At 38.8% G+C, this 14,604-nt stretch overlaps 1 pseudogene; it reads left to right on the forward strand.

Moving 5' to 3' along the window:
• Positions 1-13,812: 13,812 nt before the first annotated feature.
• On the forward strand, positions 13,813-13,929 carry LOC125492999 (small nucleolar RNA R71; annotated as a pseudogene).
• The last annotated feature ends 675 nt before the right edge of the window (positions 13,930-14,604 follow it).

A 14,604-nucleotide genomic window follows, 5' to 3' on the forward strand; every position in this document is an offset into this window, starting at 1 on the left:
AGATTGAAGATCATCCGGATTCCGGCAAGGCCATGAACAGCAGCGAGTTGAGGAAAGAGAGTTAAAAGAAATGGGTGGCGGAGGCTCCGATGAGGAAGCTCCAAGGTGAGTGAACAGAGGATTGAGAGATATAACAGTGAATGAAGAAAGAGGAAATTGGGTATGAGTTCCTTATATCTTTAATGAAGAATTGTGAGAATTTGACAACAAAGAAATAACGTGGCATTCCCAACATAAGCCACATACATTAGAGAGAAATAATAGTGTTTTTTTTTTTTTCTAAAAAAATCAAAATATCCATCATAAAAACATATACTATAACCTTATTTTACTATTTTAACAATTGTGTTCCCTTTTGTCTTCAAATATTGTAATCCATCCTACTATTAAAATATAATATTTAAGCTAAGATAATTAATTAGTCTTTTATTAAACCTACTTAAATTAAGGGTTATTACAATATACCACCCTTAAAATAAATTTCGTCCTCGAAATTTGAAAATGCATAAGCTTTTAAGTACGTTTAAAACAAATAAATCACATAAAACGTTTCAACAAAAATCCATAGCAAACAACTCATTACTTATTTTATTACCTCAAAAGATGAATTGCTTCATAAACCAAATTCTCCCTAATTCTCATAAATAGATCTTTACTCCTCTTACATTATCATTCCAAAATCACAATAGCTTTCAGCACCTTTCCAAATCTAAAGTCTCAATTTCTATACCTAGATTCGCAACTATTAATAACCCAAATCAATTCCAAACAATCCTAATAATCTTTCTCAAACTCCTACGCCATGATATGAAGATCACGACAACTCTAAAACAACCATGCTCTGATACCATCTGTAACAGCCCGCACTTCCGAGCAGCTAGCTAAATCCACTTAAGATACGCTAATTACAATTAACGCTTAATAACCTCGAATTACATTCACTTACAGCGAAAACATAACCTATAAACGATCCTGGACCTGTGAGTCAGGGCCCACAACAATCATCCTCAATAACCAAATAACATATTACATAATACCTTGCTCGCCTTCTAAAGCAATATAATAATTTATTCACCAATAAAGATATATAATCCTAAATACAACCTCTGAACCATTACATCTAATTATAACCTTGATACCTAAATTCTTCCTTTTACTCCATTCCGAGCTTCCCACACACGAACCTGCAAGATCACTAACAATGAATTCTGCCCCCACCAGGACAGGTTCCAAGAACAAAATCAGGAAAACTCAGTGGCTTAAGACATCTTTACAGATTTAATTTTTGCTTTTTTTTTTTTTTTTTTACGAAACAATTGTAATCAAGATCTTATGAGACATTTGAAATCAAGATACAGCGAAGCCATAAATAAAGAATTATATACAAATATTTGAACACAATTTGTAATTTTACTTCTATAGAACTAATACGATCTTCTGAAGTCAACTCTAACATACTTTACCTCAATAAATCTCTCCCCCTTCTGCGGATCATACACAAACACATTTAATCCATATGTATATCATAGTTAACTCCTGCATAAATTCCTAACAAGTTTCTTGGTAATCATTTTCATAATCGGCGCATGAATTCCATAACTTGAGTGAGTAAAACATCATTTCAGAAATTAAAGTTTGAAATAACTTTCCACGAAACCACTCGAATACTCAAATACATATTCTATTTTCTTTCAGAAATCATATTATACTAGGGAAGAGAACACGAATAGAGTTGCCTTGCAGGCGAATTCTCTAAGCTTTTTACAAGGGACGTCTCCCTCTTCCATTTCGTACTGCTTGCAAGACTTTTAGGTCATGACCCCAAACATAACGGAGCAATACCCGCTCTAGAGCAATACCCGCTCTAACACATAATGAGCAATACTCGCTCTACGAATGTTGTTCGTCACTGCTTTAGCAGCTTCTTCCCCTCATAAAAACAGAATCAAAATACATAATTTCTTATTTTCGAAAACTCAGATTCGTAAATCTCAAATTCTCATAACAGAATCACTTTCGGGTATTAAATATACCCAAATTAAATTGCTTGCTTAATATAATCGAGTTTCTAGTAACTTGGTATAAATCAGCCTTTTATAACAATTCTTTGGCTAAATCCCTTTCAAATACGGATTTTAAAGAAACTATGCTTCAATCCTATAAAGGATTATTCAAAACAAAACATTGCTTACCAAAAGATCATAACTCCAAATTAGAGTTTCTATTTTATGTAAACTTTATATCTAAGACACAAATGCTCTTTACGAAGAATAAGATTTCCATTTAATCCTATTTAGCAATCCATCAAACTCACAAACATCTCCAACACATATATTTCCTATCTTACAAAACCCATTTTCAAGGATTCAGAATTCTCCAAAGGCTACCTCTGAATAATGTGATATATCTTTTAGTCTGAAGTTCTCTTCCTTCCCAAAACACATTCATAAAGCTTACTTATAACTTTACAGATGCATACTAAATCTAATTTTCCAAATGATTTATTTCTGGCTCCAATAGTATCATAAATTCCCAGCGTATACAAAAGTTCCTTCCAGAGAATATCTAAAGGTGCTTCTAAAGAATACAATTTAATCATAATCTGGATTTCTTCCCCTCACAAACATATAACACGATAATTAGTTTATGAATTTATAAACTCTTATTCCCCAAACCCGAAAGATACAAATCCTCAAAATTCATATCGAAAAACTCCTTCCTTTTGAAGACTCATCTTATAGTCATAATGAATCGCATCACAAGCATCTATCTATAATTTACATACACAATATAGATTCATAATTTGTCGAATATATATATTTATTACCCTTGATATCTCACTCTAGAGTCAAATCCATTTATAGCTTACATGTACTTGAACTCATACGCCTAATTTAGTGAAAACATAGTCTAGTTCATGAGCTTGTTAAGCACTTTGAAATTATGGCAACTTACTTACTCCCTAGAATGTATTTCAGAAACTCAACTTGAGAGGGTTATATATATATACTAATAAATATGTCTGAACACTCCGACGTATAACTCATTTATATATATATAACAAAACAAAATTATACTATTGAGTCTCAAAACAACATAACTTATAGCTAATAGAACTTAACATGCGATTTAGTTCTACTTTTGTCTTAAAACTCATAACATGTATTTCACAATCCATATAGTAACAAATCACATTTTCTTAATACAACATAAGTTTAACTTATGAAAAATATCAACTTATATAATTTATATGATCAATCGAAATATCAATAAGATATTTGGAAAGTGGAAGGACATGTGTGTACCTTTACTTAAACTTCAAATATTGCTCAAGCCCCGAAATTGATTCTAACAATCCATTATTTTCGCTCAAAAGAGTTTGAATTCCACAATCATTCACCTCAACAGCAATAGCAACAATTAGCAACCTTTCTCACTACATTTCAGATAAGAATACTAACTTCTTATACTTTCTAAATTGTTTTATGAACTAACCACAAACCTTTATATACAAATCATTTCACAATCAAACTCTCATTGACAATCTCTAACTCTAATTACTGAAATTTTGGAAACCCCCACACTGATTTGCAGACATGAAATTGGGATTTGGATTTGAAATATACGAAACACAACTTATAAAATCAAATTTAGCAAGCTTACTAAGGTTATATGTTTCAAAACCAATTGCAATGAATTAAACAGAAGAAAGTTTTAATCTTTTCCTCAACATCAAAACAACAATAATCTGATTTGCTATTATACCCAAGATTCGAATTTTAGCTCTGAAGAATGTTCTTAACAACATCAACATAAATTATGAATTTAGGCTCTTGGAATTCAATAAGAGAAAAGAAAGAAATGAATCTGGGTTATACCTTGCAAAACACATTCGAAAGCAATCAAAGACCAACAACGACCTTGGCGCACCACAGTGGTGGCGATATCGGAACACCAACCAAACAATAGCAGCAACACAGAAGCAGAGGAGAGAGAAAACGAACTTAAAAATGACCAACACCACGACACGGCCAACCACGACAGCACCCACACTGCTGCAGTCGCACTACGCAGAACAACTGGGACAGGTCGCCGGCGAAGAGCACCGAAAAGCAGTAGCAGCAGCGGTGCCGGAATTTCAGTCGAACACCGACGACAATAACAAATAACAGAGGAGAGATGTACATATAGGAAACAAGGAAATACTTTTCCATAAATATCTTTCTTTCTAGTATTTTGTTCCTTGTATGCGCGTTGGTCCCTTGGTGGATTCTAGCCGTTTTTTCTTGTCCTTTTTTTGTTTCTTGTCTTTATGTACAGCTCATTCTGTCCTTCTAGGCTAGCTAGTGTATTGCTATAAAACAGGGACAGGTCGCCGGCGAAGAGCACCGGAAAGCAGTAGGAGCAGCGGTGCCGGAATTTCAGTCGAACACCGACGACAATAACAAATAACAGAGGAGAGAGAAAATTGGTTAGCAGCCCAACAAATCAAACGAGACCCACGAAAATTAGGAAAGAGAAAATTGAGCGAGCAAGATTGAAGATCATCCGGATTCCGGCAAGGCCACGAACAGCAGCGAGTTGAGGAAAGAGATTGAAAAGAAATGGGTGGCGGAGGCTCCGATGAGGAAGCTCCAAGGTGAGTGAACAGAGGATTGAGAGATATAACAGTGAATGAAGAAAGAGGAAATTGGGTATGACTTCCTTATATATTTAATGAAGAATTGTGAGAATTTGACAACAAAGAAATAACGTGGCATTCCCAACATAAGCCACATACATTAGAGAGAAATAATAGTATTCTTTTTTTTTTCTTAAAAAATCAAAATATCCATCATAAAAACATATACCATAACCTTATTTTACTATTTTAACAATTGTGTTCCCTTTTGTCTTCAAATATTGTAATCCATCCTACTATTAAAATATAATATTTAAGCTAAGATAATTAATTAGTCTTTCATTAAACCTACTTAAATTAAGGGTTATTACAGAAATCCTCTCCCAAGCTGAACTTGGCAATGACCGCATTGCAACAAGGGGAAGGAGCGACATGGATATCAATGATCCATGTAGGTGTCATCGATCACCATCATCATCCTCACCTCCGCCAACCCTACTACTGAATCCTGGCTAGCTGTAGCTCGAGTTCCAAGTGTACGAAGATGGATGCGCATCTTGTTCAACAATCTGATGAAGGCGGCAGTACTCGCCGTACATGGGATACATAGCTAGATGCTGATTATTGGTCAATGTATCAACACGCTGATTGATGCTCTGGGGAGCTGTAGAATTGGCATCAACCTGCTGACTGTTGCCCTGGATGGCCGAAGTGTTAGCATTAATGCCAGGCACCATTCGCCGGAGCATACTCATCATATCATGAAAATCAAAAGAAGGAGGAACATCAGGATATAGGGGAGGGGGAGCATCAGAAGTAGAGGGGATATCCTCAATATGAGGTGGGTGGTGGATCGAGTATCTCTCGGATAGGGGTGGGAAAATCAGTACCGACAATGGAAAGGTGGTAATGGGTTGTCCGGGCCTGATTTTTTTAGAGGACTAGGCAACTCAATGGAGCGCAACCCGTTAATACACCACTGATATGTGTCTCCAGCCCGCTCTAACTAGTGGAGGCGATCTAGGTAGGTAAAGTCCATGAGGGTGGGTCCTAGGGTCGGCTGGTAGCGGGTCTCATCAAAACTGGGGATTTTCCAAGAAAAAAGAGTTACCAACCCCCATCCACTATCGCACGAGAGGTCAAGGTACCATCGACTCGCCTCTTAGGAAAAGTGGTAGCAATACGCTCCATTTGGAGCGCAACATAATGAGGGATGATGTAGTGAAATCGGCGAGGGGTCCCTCGAAACATATAACTTCCAACAAGTACAATTCGTTCCCCCAGATCAATTGACCTTCTACCCGCCCAAAAAGTGTTTTAGACATGAACCTTACCCAAATTTAGAAGATGGGTTGGTGGATGAATTTTGCATTACAATGTTCGAAGCTGAAGTCATTTTCGTCCCCCGTGATAGCGTAGTAGGTATACGATGGTGGTAATTAGGGGGATGCCTAATCTACCTCCGACATTGGACGCATAGTATTCTAGCAAACTCCGGGAGGGTTAGGCGGAAGTCCTGGTTAAGCAGTCTATAGGACACATAGGATACGGGTCCGGTGCGGGGTTTGGTGACCATTAGACTACTATAGAATTCATAGACAAGTACGAGATAGATGTTAACATGCACAGGAAAAAATAATTCCATCCCGATAATTTTCATGAAATCTTTGAATTCAGAGAAAATATCCAATTTACTTAATAAATCCAATATCAAGGAAAAGGGTAGGACTCACCTGGCGCCTTTTTAGGCGCTGAAACCGTTCGTGCTGCTCTTCCGTGGTGAAGATAACATATTGGAAAGTGTTGTCCTAGGGAATGACCGATGATGGTGGTGGTGGTTGTGAGCCGGTGCCAGATTTTCGTCGCCTCAAGTAAATGTTGCTTGGTTGCCTAAAATTTGAGAAATTTCTTACTCACTCTAATGGTGGATGATGAAAGGAAACTTTTGCTCACTCACTTTAATGGTGGACGGGAGGAGGAAGGATATGGAGGTTAGGGATTAAGTCAAAGAAAGTGAAGAGCATGGAGTAAGAAATTTGTAGGAGATGATGAGAGGAGTGATTTAGTGAAGATGAAAGGAGGTTGAATGAAGTTTTTAATGGTGGAGGGTGAATTTTGGGGAAGAAGACGAGAATTTGGGGTTAGGGTTCAAAGGAGAGAAAGTGAGAAAAATCGGACTTAAGGAACCACGCCTGACACGAGCCCTATCGGGTGTCAGAGGCCCGATGGCATGAGGCTCCTTTTTTCCTTCGTTTCCTTCGCACAGTTTTGGTTACGGGATCGATCGAGCGGAAGTCATTAGCCTGATTTCCAGAATGTCGTTGCGGACCCGATCGGGCGAGGTTGCCCGATGGAATTGGGCGGACCTGCTTCTTAGCATTTTTTCGTTCCAAATTTTGACGGAGGATTGCCCGATGGCATCAGGCGTGCTGGTTTTTCTTCTAAGCAGCCATTTTGTTGCGGGCATCGGGCGGTATTTCCCGATTGGATCGGGTGACTGCCCGATTAGGTGATTGCCTCGATTTGTGTGCGTTTTTCCAATTGGACAACAACAATCCTACACACATTTAGGTTTAGAAGGATGATTAGTACCCTCTCACTCTCTCACTAAACTACAAAATAGTATAACTAAAAAATAAAAAGAAGAAAAGAAAAAAGAGAAGGGAGATCGGGTTGCCTCTCGATCAGTGTTGGTTTATAAAGGTCCCGCACGACTATAATGCTCCATTCCTCAAGCAGAAGGTGAAGGAGGTTGCAAATATAATTCCTCCACAGATCCAACAGGAATTCCTGTATGGTACAACTTTAAGCGTTGACCATTAACTTTGAACTTTTCACCTGTTGCATTCATCACCTCAATGCACTAGTAGAATAAATACTATTTGTTGCGGTGATATTGCTGCGGTTTTACCTATACGCAGCAATATAACACGCAAAAAAAATAAAAAAATAGAAATTGACTATATTGCTGCGGTTCCCGCCCAAAACCACAACAATATTGTCTAACGCTTACCATATTAAAAACTCGTGGGGCCCTGTACTGCTAATATTGTTGCGGTTTCCACGTAGGACCGCAGCAATATATTAAAAAAATATTTTTTTAATATATTGCTGCGGTCCTACTAGGAAACCGCAACAATATTAGCTGTCAATTACCCATAAAAAAAGAAGGGGGTTTCTCTCAGCGCCTCACATTTAGGTTTTTTTTCCTTCATTTTCTCTCTCTCACCCTCAGTCTCTCTCAGCGCCTCACCCTCTCTTCTCTCTCTCATCCTCTCAACCCTCACTTCACGAAGCCGAGGACTTCACAAAACCGACGACTTCACGAAGCGGACGACGCGACGAAGCCGACGCGACCATGTGCGACCCCAATTCACCGCCTTCGACGACTTCCTTCTTCGGGTTTTTTTTTTCGTTTTGGTTTTTGTTTCCTTTTTTTCGTTTTTTTTAAATTTATTTAGATTTGTTGGTACCGGCCAGATCTGAAATTTCGTTATCTTCGGGTTTTGTTCGAAGTTTCGTCCCTCATCGTTGTCTTGGCCTCAGATCTGAAATTTTCGAACTTTTCACGATGAATCTTCGACGAGTTTGTTCGAAGTTTCGTTCGTTATAATCTCCGGCGAGTTAGGTGTTCGATTCTTCGAGATGCTTCAAAACCCGAGCCAACTACTAGGCGCATAACATCATTACTTCGTCGGTTTCCAAGGGAAAAAACATACGGCTAGATCTGATTGTTTTCATTATCTTTGTTTCTTAGATCTGATTGTTTTCATTATCTTTGTTTTATTTGTAAGTTGGTACAGTTTTTTACTTAGATTAGACTGTATAATATAATTTTCTGGTTCTTATTGTTAGTTTTATCTATTGTGAATGAGAAGTGATGTTGGTTTCATTTGAGTTTAGTTTCTATTAAATGATATAATGCTCATTTGTGGATGGGTTTGTTGTTCGGTTTTATCTTTCCAATCTTATGGCAAAATGAAAAAAATTTTTTTTTTTTGCCTGTAGGACCCTATTGCTGCGGTTTTAGGCTAGAAACCGTAGCAATATATTGTATTTTTTTAATAAAAAATATAGATTGCTGCGGTTCGGGGATACAAACCGCAGCAATATAATTATGACCTATTGTTGCGCCCCTAATTGCTGCGCGCCCAAAACCGCCGCAATAGGCCTCTTTTTGACCGCAACAAATAGCATTTATTCTACTAGTGATGGAACCAAACTTGTTAGTATTAGTGACAGAAAATGGACCAGACCACCCAGACTCCAACTTACTAGGGAAAAGTTTTAGTCTAGAGTTATACAATAAAATCTTGTCACCAATAAAGAACTCCCTAAAATTTTCTTATCATGCCATCTCTTAGTGCGCTCTTTGTAGAGACCAACCAGAGTTCATCAAGCTCATTAATCTGCAATAGGTGTTTTTCTCCTGCTAATTTAGCATCAAGGTTTAGCTCCTTAACAACCCAAAAAGCCTTATACTCTAGCTCAATAGGTAAGTGACATGCTTTCCCATCAACTAGCCTGTAAGGGGTGGTGCCAAATAGGGGTCTTAAAAGCAGTTATGTAGGCCCATAAGGTGTCGTCTAACTTATCACTCCAGTCCTTCCTAGATTTGCCTACCACATTCTCTAAGATAGTCTTTATTTCACGATTATACACTTCTACCTGCCCACTTCTCTGAGGATGATATGTTAGACCAGTCCTATGGTAAACACCATATTTCTTAAGTAGGGCCTCAAGAGTTATGGTAGACACCATATTTCTTAAGTAGGGCCTCAAAAGTTCTTTTGTGAAAATGATATCCACCATCACTAATGACAACCCTTGGTGCCCCAAACCTGGGAAAGATTATCTTTTTGAACATTTTCACAACGACTTTAGAGTCATTAGTTGGTGATGCAATGACTTCTACCCACTTAGAAACATAGTCAACAACAACAAGTCTGAAATTATAGCTCGAGGAAGAGGGAAAAGGGCCCATAAAATCAATACTCCATACATCAAATAATTCAACTTCCAAATTAGGGTTTGGGGCATCTCATGTCTACAGGAAATATTTCCCGTTCGTTGGCATGCATCACAAGACTTAACAAAGGTACCAGCATCATGAAAAAGAGTAGGCTAGTAAAAACCAAAATGAAGTACCTTAACAACTGTTTTGGAGGGCCTAGCATGACCTCCACATGGAAGGGAGTGGGAGTGCTTCAGAATTTCATGCACCTCCCATTCTGGGATAGATGGTGTCAGCACAAAGTTTGTAAAGTAGAGGGTCGTCCCAAAAGTACGTTTTAGCCTCATGGAGGAATTTCTTCCTCTGTTGCTAACTCAGCTCTTGGGGAGTCTGTCTAGTCACACAAAAGTTGGCAAAGTCCACATACCACGGGGTGACTGAAGTGACTGCCAGGAGCTTATCATTAGGAAAGGAGTCATCAATGGGTAGACCCTCGTCCATATCCTCATACTGCAATCTGGAGAAATGATCAGCCACTACATTTTCTACTCCACTTTATCTGTAATATCTAAGTCGAATTCTTGGAGCAGCAAAATCCACCGAATGAGTCTAGGCTTTGCCTCCTTTTTGCCTACGAGGTACTTTAATGCAGCATGGTCGGTATAAACAATGATATTAGACCCCAGAAAATATGTCCTAAACTTGTCCAGTGCATAGACCACAACTAGAAGCTCTTTCTCCATGGTGGCATAGTTAACTTGAGCTTCATCTAGTGTCTTGCTAGCATAGTGTATTGCATGAAGGACGTTGTCCTTCCTCTGACCAAGTACAACTCGCACAACATAGTCACTAACATCACACATAATCTCGAATGGAAGGGTCCAATCTAGAGATCAAATGATAGGAGCAGTAATCAAAGCTTGCTTGATCCTGTTGAAAGACACAAGACACTCATTAGTGAACATAAAGGGGGCATCCTTGAGGAGCAACTGAGTAAGTGGTTTAGCAATTTGAGAGAAATTCTTGATAATGCGGAAATAAAACCCCGCATGACCAAGAAAGCCTCAAACATCTTTGACATTAAGAGGGGGTAATTGCTCAATCACTTGAATTTTTGCTTTATCCACCTGGATGCCTCATTTAGAGATAATATGACCAAGTACCACTCCTTCAGTAACCATGAAGTGGCACTTCTCCTAGTTCTGTACAAGGTTGACATCTTCACATATTTTCAAAACTTTAGCCAAATTTATCAAACATGCATCAAAATCAATTCCATACACGCTAAAGTGATCCACAAACACTTCCATAATGGACTAAATAAAATCAGAGAAGATGGCCATCATACAACGTTGGAAAGTGTCGGGGGCATTACATAGTCCAAATGGCATCCTTCGATAAGCAAAGTTATCATAAGGGCATGTAAATGGGGTCTTTTCCTGGTCATCTGGATGGATAGGTATTTGGAAGAAACCGAAATAGCCATCTAGATAACAAAAATAAGACTGACAAGCTAGCCTTTCCAACATCTGATTAATGAAGGGGAGGGGGAAGTGATCTTTCTTGGTGGCAACATTTAACTTCCTATAGTCAATACATATATGCAAACCAGTGACTACTGTTTAGAGGTGATCATGGGCCGGGATGGGCCGGAGCTAAAAAATTTGCCCATTGGTCGGGCCGGGCCTCAATTCGGGCCGAATTTTTGTGTCCAAAGCCCGCTATTTTGGGCCTAAATTAGCGGGCTTTTGCGGGCCAAAAAATAGACTAAAAAGTCATTTTTGGCTTGCCCAAAGCCCGCACAAAGCCAAAAAAAATCCGACCGGGCCTGGCCCGCGGGCCCAAAAATTCTGCCCAAAATCCGGCCAAAAAACGAGCCGAGTCAGCGAGCCGGGCCAAAATGATCACCTCTGCTACTGTTGTAGCAATTAATTCATTTTTAACCATAGTAGTGCCTCCCTTTTTAGGAACCACTTGAACTGGACTCACCCACATAGAAATGGGGTAGATGATCTCAGCATCAAGAATTTTGTAACCTCTTTCTTGACCACTTCCGACATATTAGGGTTCAAACAACACTGGCCTTGTATACTAGGATGATGATCATCCTCTAGATGAACTTTATGCATGCAAAATTCAGGGCTTATACCTTTCAAATCATCAATACTATATCTAATGGCTTTTTTATGTTTTCTCAAAACGAACAAAATTTGAGATGTTTCTCCATCATTCAGTGAAGCACTAACAATCACAGAATAATTTTCAGATTCGTCTAGAAAAGCATATCTCAGATAAGATGGAAAGGGTTTCAGTTCAGGTTTCTTTACCTCTACCGATTGAGTAGCATATACTAACCATTCCTTCTCGTGAGTGGTAATATTATCAAGCTCTACACATGTAAGTTTTGCTTCCAAGTCATCCACTTCAACACTCAAGGGAATACCATCACCTATAGAAGATGTAAAACCAAGCAAAGCCTTCAAAGGATCCCGTAGAAGGGATGGAGGCATGTCATTATTAACCAAAACATCAATGACATCAATTCTATAGCAGGCTTTCTTTAGCATGGGACTTTTCAAAGCATTGGTCAAGCTAAAAGTCACCTTTTCATCTCCCATAGTCAAAGTTAATTTTCCATTCTTAACATCTATGACAACTCCAGCAATATGAAGGAATGGGCTCCCTAAAATGATTGGAATTTGAGTATCCTCTTCCATGTTAAGCACAACAAAATCCACAGGAATAAAAAATTTACCTACCCTTACAGGGACGTCCTCTAAGATACCTAGAGGGTATTTAACAGAACGGTCGAGCATTTGAAGAGTAATGTTAGTACATTTTAAATCTCCTATGTCAAACTTTTTACATACCGTAAGGTGCATGACACTAACACTAGCAACTAAATCACATAAGGCTTTATTAATAAAAATGGTGCCAATGTTACAAGGGTTAGAGAAACTCCCCGAGTCTTTCAATTTAGGTGGGGACTGATTTTGCAAAAGAGCACTACATTCTTCAATAAAGGCAACAATTTCAACTGCATTAAAGGCTCTCTTCCTAGTCATAATTTCTTTAAAAAATTTAGCTTATGCGGGACTTGAGTAATCAGTTTAGTAAAAGGGACATTTACCTGAAGATTCTTCACAACCTCCAAAAACTTTCCGAGGTGGTGATCAACCTTATTTTTCAATAGGCGATTGGGGAACGGTACCGTGATCACAGGAGTGGTAGATGGAAATTTTCAGCTACTGTCTGCTTCTCTGCATTTTCATTGGTGGCCTCCTTAGGAGATGTGGAATTTTCAGTGACTTCTGCATTCTTTTCTGGATCATCCTTAGGCATCGTTATTTGGATCATCATAATGTTTTCCAATCCTAAAGGTGATGGCATTGGTAGTATCTCTTGGTTACATATGGCTGTGAAGGTAATGACCCAGGTGGTCTACTAGCTGAAGAACTAGCCAATTGAGCTAGCTGAGTCTCCAATATCTTGTTATCCGTATCCCGTATTTCACCCGAGCTTTTGTGTCAGCTTGAAAAGCATCAAAACCTTTCTGCATATGAAACATCATTCTCTTCAACTCAGTCATGGCTGGGTCGGTAGTAAGGTCGGGTTATTGAGGAGCTTGATTTCTCTGGCATCTAGGAGGAGCTTGTTGTTGAGATTGATATTGTTGAACCTGATTTTGAGGCACATATGGTTGTTGAGGTTGATGATTCAACACATTATTGCTCCTATATGAAAGGTTTGGATGATTTCTGAACCTTGGATTGTAAGTGTTAGAATATGGGTTGAACTGACTCCTGGGTTGTGACTGAAAAGCATTAATTGCCTCACAGTTGCCCCCTAAATAAGTAAATAGGAGCGCAGTACACTCTTGAAAGTTGTGCCCAGGTATCCAACAAGCATCACAAGTGAGAGCATTGTAATCAGAAGCACTAGCCATCGCGTTAACACTCATGTGGAAGGAGTCATTACCTAGCTTCAAAGAATCGATCTTATGGGTTAGAGCAGCTAGTTTCCCAGACAGTAAGAAAATGGCCTCAACATCATGTTTACCTCCCTTTTTCATAGAGGAACGAAGTGTAGATGCTTGATAGATGCTAGTTTCTCCATAAGTTCATACCTTTCATCAATGACCTTATCCAAGAAGAACCCACCGGATGCTCCATCAATTACTCGCCTTGTATCTGCATTAACTCTAGTGTGGAAAATCTAACAAAAATACCACTGGTCCAAACCATAATGAGGACAAAGACGCTACAAATCCTTGAACCTCTCCCAAGCTTCATACAAGGGCTTACCAAGATCTAATTGGGTGAAACTCACTATGGCATGACGCATATCTCAGTCTTTTGGTAAGGGTACCACTTGATGAGAAAGATCTTTGATAGTTCTGCCCATGTGGTAATGGTGGAAGGCAACTTATTTTACCAAAACAGAGATTTATCGTGCAGAGAAAAGACAAATAAGATGAGTTTCATCTCAGTAGTAACACCATCTTGTTTCTTAGTAGCACAACATTGTAAAAAAGTTGCAGGTGCTGATTTGGGTCTTCAGATGGTAACCCAGCAAACTGATTATTCTGAATCATATTCAGAACATGAGACTAGATCTCAAAATTCGTAGCAGCGATAGTGGGCATCCGACCCCGGTAGGCACATTATTAGGAGATGGTTATGCATAGTCCCTGAAGGTTCGTGTAACATTCTAACCCATTTTGAGAGTAATAGGTGAGACGTGGAATTCTTGTTATGGTGAAGATGGTGGAGAAGGTGTATTTTGAGAGGGTGTCCCTGCAGACAACTTTGCTTGCTTAGTTTTCTTTCCGAGTCTACGAGTGATCTTTTCAATCTCTGGATCGAATGGAATGAGATTTGGGGATTTCAATTTCCTGCTCATTCACCAAAAACACTAAAACAAATATGAGATGCTCCAAAGAATATGTGTTCTCTAGAATAGAGGTTGGTGTAATACTATAATTCAGACAAAATAAAAATAAACGCCTCCCCGGCAACTACGCCAAAAT

Source organism: Beta vulgaris, chromosome 8 (assembly GCF_026745355.1).
Source record: "Beta vulgaris subsp. vulgaris cultivar EL10 chromosome 8, EL10.2, whole genome shotgun sequence".
In the NCBI taxonomy this organism is placed as follows: Eukaryota; Viridiplantae; Streptophyta; class Magnoliopsida; order Caryophyllales; family Amaranthaceae; genus Beta; species Beta vulgaris.